We start from the raw sequence: 8,390 nt of genomic DNA, 5'->3' as shown, positions 1-8,390 counted from the left end.
TCTTTACCCAACCCCTAACCACAAACCTTTACTACCCATTCATTATCCTATCACTATGAGGAATAGTCATAACAAGCTTCATCTGCTTACGCCAAACAGACCTAAAATCTCTAATCGCCTACTCCTCAATCAGCCACATAGCTCTAGTAATCATCGCTACTCTTATACAATCACCACTAAGCTTCATAGGTGCTACAGCCCTAATAATCGCCCATGGTCTAACATCTTCCATACTATTTTGTCTAGTCAACACAAACTATGAACGCATCAACAGTCGAATTATAATCTTAGCTCGAGGATTACAAACCATTCTCCCATTAACATGCACCTGATGAATCTTAGCCATCCTAGCTAATCTAGCTATCCCACCATCCATCAATTTCTTAGGCGAACTACTGGTATTCACCTCATCCTTCTCTTGATCAAATTTTTCCATCATTTTACTAGGCACTAACACCATCATTACAGCACTTTACTCACTTCACATATTAACAACCACACAACGAGGAAAACCCACATACCACACACAAACTATTAAACCAACCTCCACACGAGAACACACCTTAATAATTCTTCACTTAATCCCACTACTAACCATCTCACTAAACCCTAAATTCATCCTAGGACTAACATACTGCAAATATAGTTTAACAAAAACATTAGATCGTGAATCTAAATATAGGAGTTCAAACCCCCTTACATGCCAAGAAAGATCTAAGAACTGCTAATTCTTAATACCATACCTAACAAACATGGCTTTCTTACTTTTAAAGGATTATTAGTTATCCACTGGTCTTAGGAACCAAAAACTTTGGTGCAATTCCAAATAAAAGTAAAACAATATACTCAATACTATAACTCTCCTATCTATTACAACCCTAACCACCCCTTTAATCATTAACCTCATTTTCCCACATAAAACCACTAAACTTCCAATATACTACAAAATAGCCGTAAAATATGCTTTCCTCATTAGCCTTCCCCCACTATTATCATTTATCCACACAGGACAAGAATCTATTATTACTAACTGAAAATGATTCTCAATTAATTCATTCAACTTAACTATAAGTTTCAAACTAGATTACTTCTCTATTATTTTTATTCCTATCGCCCTTTACGTAACCTGATCTATCCTAGAATTTTCACAATGATACATAAACTCAGATCCTAATATTCACCAATTCTTTAAATACCTAGTCATATTCCTACTAACCATAATAATCCTAATTACCGCTAACAACCTATTCCAACTGTTCATTGGATGAGAAGGAGTAGGCATTATATCATTCATATTGATCGGATGATGGCACGGCCGATCTGACGCTAACACAGCAGCCTTACAAGCAATCCTCTACAACCGTATCGGAGACATAGGCCTCATACTTACCATAGTATGACTAATAACCAACACTGGCTCATGAGACCTACAACACATCTTCATGACTAAAATAAACACCCTAGCCCTACTAGGACTAGTCATCGCTGCAATAGGAAAATCAGCCCAATTCGGCCTACACCCTTGACTCCCCTCCGCTATAGAAGGACCCACACCAGTATCAGCCCTCCTTCACTCAAGCACTATAGTTGTAGCAGGAGTATTCCTCTTAATCCGCTTCTACCCTATAATAAAAGACAACAACACTATCCTAACTATTATTCTATGTACAGGAGCCATAACATCACTATTTACCGCAATATGTGCTACCACACAAAATGACATCAAAAAAATTGTAGCATTCTCAACATCCAGCCAACTAGGACTAATAATAGTAACTATAGGACTTAACCAACCCCACCTAGCATTTCTACATATATGTACCCACGCCTTCTTCAAAGCCACACTATTCCTATGCTCCGGCTCAATCATCCACAACTTAAACAACGAACAAGATATTCGAAAAATAGGAGGCCTATTAAACATCTTACCAATTACTTCATCAGCCCTCATAACAAGCAGCTTAGCCCTCATTGGAACCCCATTCCTAACAGGCTTCTACTCCAAAGATCCCATCATTGAAACAATAAACATATCCTATATTAACTCATGAGCCCTAACAACCACCCTAATCACCACCACTTTAACAGCTATATATAGCCTACGAATAATTTATTTCACACTACTAAATCAACCACGATTTATCCCTCTATTAACAATCAATGAAAACCACCCAAACCTCAAAAACCCAATCCTACGCCTAACCTTAGGAAGTATCTTTACTGGATATTTACTAACAATAAATATTCCTACTACTTACATAAATCCAACAACAATACCACCAATACTAAAAATATCAACCCTCTTAGTAACAATTACAGGATTATTAATTGCTATAGAGTTAAATTCACTAACTAATAAACTACCAACTCCACCACTAAAACACGCATACAACTTCTCAATCATACAAGGATATTTCACACACTTACTCCACCGACTACTACCTCTAGCAAGCCTACAAATAAGCCAATACATTGCCACCATATTAATAGATCTAAACTGGTATGAAAAAATTGGACCTAAAAATCAAATAAATATCCACACCACTATATCCTCATATATCTCCTCCACTCAAAAAGGTTTAATCAAAACATACTTCCTATCATTCATCATTTCTATTCCAATAATAATAATCCTAGCTACCTAATCACAACCACGAACAATCTCTAACACTACACAAATAGTTATAAACAAAATTCAACCCAAAAACATTAAAATTCACCCCCACACCCATACAACAAAGAAACACCACCACAATCCTGACTTACATAAGAATTACTAACAACATCAAATAATCCAATAACAGTAGCAACCTCAACTTTATCCAACACAAAATACCAAATTAACTTAAGCAATAAAACAAAAAATAATATACCTAAAGCCACTGTATTACTTACCCAACTCTCAGGATACTCCTCCGTAGATATAGCAGCAGTATAACCAAAAACTACTAACATACCCCCAAGATAAACTAAAAACATAATTAAACCCAAAAAAGTACTTCCCAAACTCACAACAATAGCACACCCCAAGCCACCACTAACTACTAAACTCAAACCACCATATACAGGAGAAGGCTTAGAAGCAAAAGCCACAAAACTAATAACCAACAAGAAAGAGAACAAATAGACTATCATTACTATATCCATCATTTCAGTATGGACTTTAACCATAACCTATGGAATGAAAAACCATTGTTGTATTTCAACTACAAAAACTAATGACCAACCCACGTAAAACATATCTACTCATAAAAATCATCAACAAGACTTTCATTGACCTTCCAACCCCATCCAACATCTCTACCTGATGAAACTTTGGATCCCTACTAGGCATATGCCTAATAATTCAAATCATCACAGGTCTTTTCTTAGCCATACACTACACCCCAGACACCTCAACCGCCTTCTCATCAGTAGCCCACATCTGCCGAGAAGTAAACTATGGCTGACTTATCCGCAACCTACATGCTAACGGAGCATCAATCTTCTTCATATGCCTTTATCTCCACATCGGCCGAGGAATTTATTATGGCTCATACCTATATAAAAGCACATGAAATATCGGAGTAATTCTACTACTAATAACTATAATAACTGCTTTCATAGGATATGTACTCCCATGAGGACAAATATCATTTTGAGGGGCGACAGTAATTACCAATCTACTATCCGCCATCCCATACATTGGCAGCACACTAGTAGAATGAATCTGAGGAGGCTTCTCCGTAGACAAAGCCACTTTAACCCGATTCTTCACCCTACACTTTATTTTACCATTCATCATTATAGCCTTAACCATAGTACACCTCCTATTCCTCCATGAAACAGGATCAAACAACCCCCTAGGAATTAACCCCAACCCTGACAAAATCCCATTTCACCCCTACTTTACCACCAAAGACACAATAGGCATTATACTAATACTACTAATCCTACTAATACTTACCCTTCTTTCACCAGACATACTAAGCGACCCTGACAACTTCTCCCCAGCAAATCCTCTCAACACACCACAACACATCAAGCCAGAATGATACTTTCTATTTGCATATGCAATCCTACGATCAATCCCCAACAAACTAGGAGGAGTCCTAGCTCTACTAGCATCCATCTTAATCCTATTTATAATGCCACTCCTCCACACATCTAAACAAAGCAGCCTAACATTCCGACCAATTTCACAAACTCTATTCTGAATACTAGTAACTAATCTACTTGTACTCACCTGAATCGGAAGCCAACCAGCAGAACAACCTTACATCATCATCGGCCAAGTAGCATCCACCACATACTTCCTACTTATCCTCATCCTAATACCTATAGCAGGCTTATTAGAAAACTTCATACTAAAACCAAAATAAACAGTCCAAGTAATTTAACAAAAATACTGGCTTTGTAAGCCAACAATGAAGGTAAACACCATTCCTAGGACACATCAAGAAAAGGACAACACGCCCTACCATCAACACCCAAAGCTGACATTCTCATTAAACTACTTCCTGAATCATAAAAAAAATTAATTTTTTAACAATTTAATTTTGTATACTATGTCAGTATTAAAATTTTCACAATTTCATTCACGAACAACCAAAAATAATTCACCTACTTAAATAACAACCAACACTCACATCCTATAAACTTCAAAAACACCCTACACATACCACTTTTATAGTGCTTAATACATTATATTCATATAGTACTAGATACATTATATTCATATAGTACTAAATACATTATATCTATATAGTACTAAATACATTATATTCATATAGTACTAAATACATTAAATCTATGCTCACACACATAAAACCTATGATTTAAGACATTATATGTATATAGTACATTCATTTATTTACCTCTAGCATATAATAATATACATTATACTCAAATAGTACTAAATACATAATACTCAAACAATACTAAATACATTAAATTAATGTAATAAAGACATATTATGTATGATATAAAGACATGTATATGTATATAGTACATTCATTTATTTACCACTAGCATATAAGAATGTATATTAAACTCAAATTATACCTAAAACATTAAATTTATTAGTAATATAAATTCTATACCAAATGCGTATCTAGAATTACATATAAATCATCTTTTACATAAGACATATAGCTCATATTTTACATAATACATTAACTGTTGGCGTACATAGACATACCATCAATGAAGAATGAATCTAAATTCTTATATTACTAGCATATCCAATCCAAGCAAAATACCTTATTCCTCACCTCACGAGAGACCACCATCCCGCCCTCCGAAGGTATGCGATCCTTCAGAGCAGGCCCATAGATTGCGGACGTACCTAGAACTCTTTTACTGGCTACTGGTTGTTACTTCAGGTCCATAATACCCTATTCAGCTAATCCATGCTTTTCGTAGAGGCATATGTGATGATTTAAGTGCTAATCAGCCCATAACGCGGCATAACTGAACTATCCGGCATTAGGTAGGATTTTTATTTGGGGTGGTTTATCAACAGGGCGGGAGCCTGGGAGGTCGCCGACGTAATAGTTGACTGACATTCAATGATTATACCTCATTTATCGTGAATGGGGAAGTTATATGAATGAATTGAAGACATATTTATTAACTCAAATGATAATATGGGATACACTTATTGTTTTGATAAGATTTAATTAATATTAGTTCAATTATTTAAGAGGCAATTAAGTCAATGATCTTTAGACATATATATATATATTATCCTTAATATACTATTATTATACTATTCCCCCCCCCCGCAGAAGTCACACGCGAAAAACTAAACGCATAATAATTTATAATAATTTTTAAATAATTTAAATAATAATTTATAATAATTTATAATAATTTATAATAATTTATAATAATTTATAATAATTTATAATAATTTATAATAATTTATAATAATTATAATAATTTATAATAATTATAATAATTTATAATAATTTATAATAATTTATAATAATTTATAATAATTTTATAATTTTAATAATTTATAATAAATATAAAGATTAGACTTATATTCATTAAACCCCCTACCCCTTACCAAAAATTATCCTTTCCGTCAAACCCCAAAACCGGACGATAAAACTTTTAGCAGAGCATTACACTCACGAAGTAGCGGGACACAACACTTAATAATAAGAACAATACCCTTATAAAGTATTATAAAGTATTATAAAGTATTATAAAGTATTATAAAGTATTATAAAGTATTATAAAGTATTATAAAGTATTAAGTATTAAAGTATTAAAGTATTATAAAGTATTAAAGTATTATAAAGTATTTAAAGTATTAAAGTATTAAAGTATTAAAGTATTAAAGTATTAAAGTATTAAAGTATTTAAAGTATTAAAGTATTAAAGTATTAAAGTATTAAAGTATTAAAGTATTAAAGTATTAAAGTATTAAAGTATTAAAGTATTAAAGTATTATTAAAGTATTAAAGTATTAAAGTATTAAAGTATTAAAGTATTAAAGTATTAAAGTATTAAAGTATTAAAGTATTAAAGTATTAAAGTATTAAAGTATTAAAGTATTAAGAAATATTAAATATTATTAAGATACTACTAAAACACAGAACCATTATATCAATAATATGAAAACCCAGGCATTAACAAAATTGTATGAATTTTCATAATTAAATTTTTTTATTTTTATGTTCAATTCCGATAAAACTTTAATACTGACATAGTATACAAATTCAACTTTCGGAAGAAAAAATCTATTTATCCCTGTTAATGTAGCTTATTTATAAAGCAAAGCATTGAAAATGCTCAGATGGACCATAAAAAGTCCCAATAACATAAAGGTTTGATCCTAGCCTTACTGTTAGTTTTAATTAAACTTACACATGCAAGTTTCCGCAACCCAGTGAGAATGCCCCCAAAATTTATACACAATTTAGCAGGAGCAGACATCAGGTTCACTACAAAGTAGCCCATAACGTCTTGTCCAACCACACCCCCACGGGACACAGCAGTGATTAACATTAAGCTATAAACGAAAGTTTGACTAAATTATAATTATCTAGGGCCGGTAAATTTCGTGCCAGCCACCGCGGCCATACGATTGACCCAAACTAACAGATGTCGGCGTAAAGCGTGTACAATCCAACAACCAAAATAAGGCTAAAACTCAATCATGCTGTAATACGCTATAGCTAACATTAAAAAATGCAACCAAAGTGGCCTTAATACTGACCAAAACACGACAGCTAAGACTCAAACTGGGATTAGATACCCCATTATGCTTTAGCCGTAAACTTAGATAGTTTAATAACGAAACTATTCGCCAGAGAACTACTAGCCAGCGCTTAAAACTCAAAGGACTTGACGGTGTCCTAAGCCCATCTAGAGGAGCCTGTCCTATAACCGATGAACCCCGATACACCCCACCTCTTCTTGCCAATACAGCCTATATACCGCCATCGTCAGCCTACCCCAATAGGGACCAAAAGTAAGCAAAATCATCAACCATAAAAACGTTAGGTCAAGGTGTAGCATATGAAGAGGAAAGTGATGGGCTACATTTTCTAACATAGAAAATTACGGACTATCTTATGAAACCTAAGATATACGAAGGAGGATTTAGCAGTAAATTAAGAATAGAGAGCTTAATTGAAACAGGCAATAGGACGCGTACACACCGCCCGTCACTCTCTTCAACATAAACAAACCAAATAACTAATAAAATAAATAAATAAAGAAGAGAAAAGTCGTAACATGGTAAGTGTACCGGAAGGTGCACTTGGATCATCAAAATGTAGCTTAAACAAAAGCATTTAGCCTACACCTAAAAGACTTCAGCTTACCCTGACCATTTTGAGCCAATATAAGCCCATCCACTAACTAATACAACTATATTAAATTTCTACCAAAACATTCAATTCATCCTAGTATAGGAGATAGAACAGATAAAAAGGCGCATTAATGATAGTACCGCAAGGGAAACCTGAAAGATAAGATTATAAGCACCACAAAGCAAAGATTCAACCTTCTACCTTTTGCATAATGGTTTAGCTAGTCAACTCGGACAAAAAGAACTATGCCCGTCCTCCCGAAATCAAGTGAGCTACTACAAGACAGCAACTAGAGCCAACTCGTCTATGTAGCAAAATAGTGAGAAGATCTTATAGTAGAGGTGAAAAGCCTATCGAACTTGAGGATAGCTGGTTATCCAAAACACGAATATAAGTTCAACTTTAAATTTAACCAAAGTAATCATAAACATAATTTAAATTTAAAAGCTAATCTAAAGGGGGACAACTCTTTAGATCCAGTAAACAAACTTCCATAGAGGATAATGAACCATATACAACTCATAGTTGGCTTAAAAGCAGCCACCAATTAAGAAAGCGTTAAAGCTCAAATACACAATATCA

The 8,390-nt window shown here is 33.8% G+C and overlaps 1 non-coding gene across 1 annotated transcript; it reads left to right on the top strand.

Moving 5' to 3' along the window:
- The first annotated feature begins 6,813 nt into the window (after positions 1 to 6,813).
- On the top strand, positions 6,814 to 7,767 carry LOC144457399 (18S ribosomal RNA). Its single transcript, XR_013486704.1, has one exon. It is a non-coding gene; the product is annotated as an 18S ribosomal RNA (ribosomal RNA).
- Positions 7,768 to 8,390: the final 623 nt, after the last annotated feature.

The sequence above is a fragment of the Phascolarctos cinereus genome, unplaced genomic scaffold, assembly GCF_003287225.1.
Source record: "Phascolarctos cinereus isolate Bilbo 61053 unplaced genomic scaffold, phaCin_HiC Scaffold_534;HRSCAF=1159, whole genome shotgun sequence".
In the NCBI taxonomy this organism is placed as follows: domain Eukaryota; kingdom Metazoa; phylum Chordata; class Mammalia; order Diprotodontia; family Phascolarctidae; genus Phascolarctos; species Phascolarctos cinereus.
Note: the sequence above shows the minus strand (reverse complement) of the source record. Positions and strands in the feature narration are given on the sequence as shown.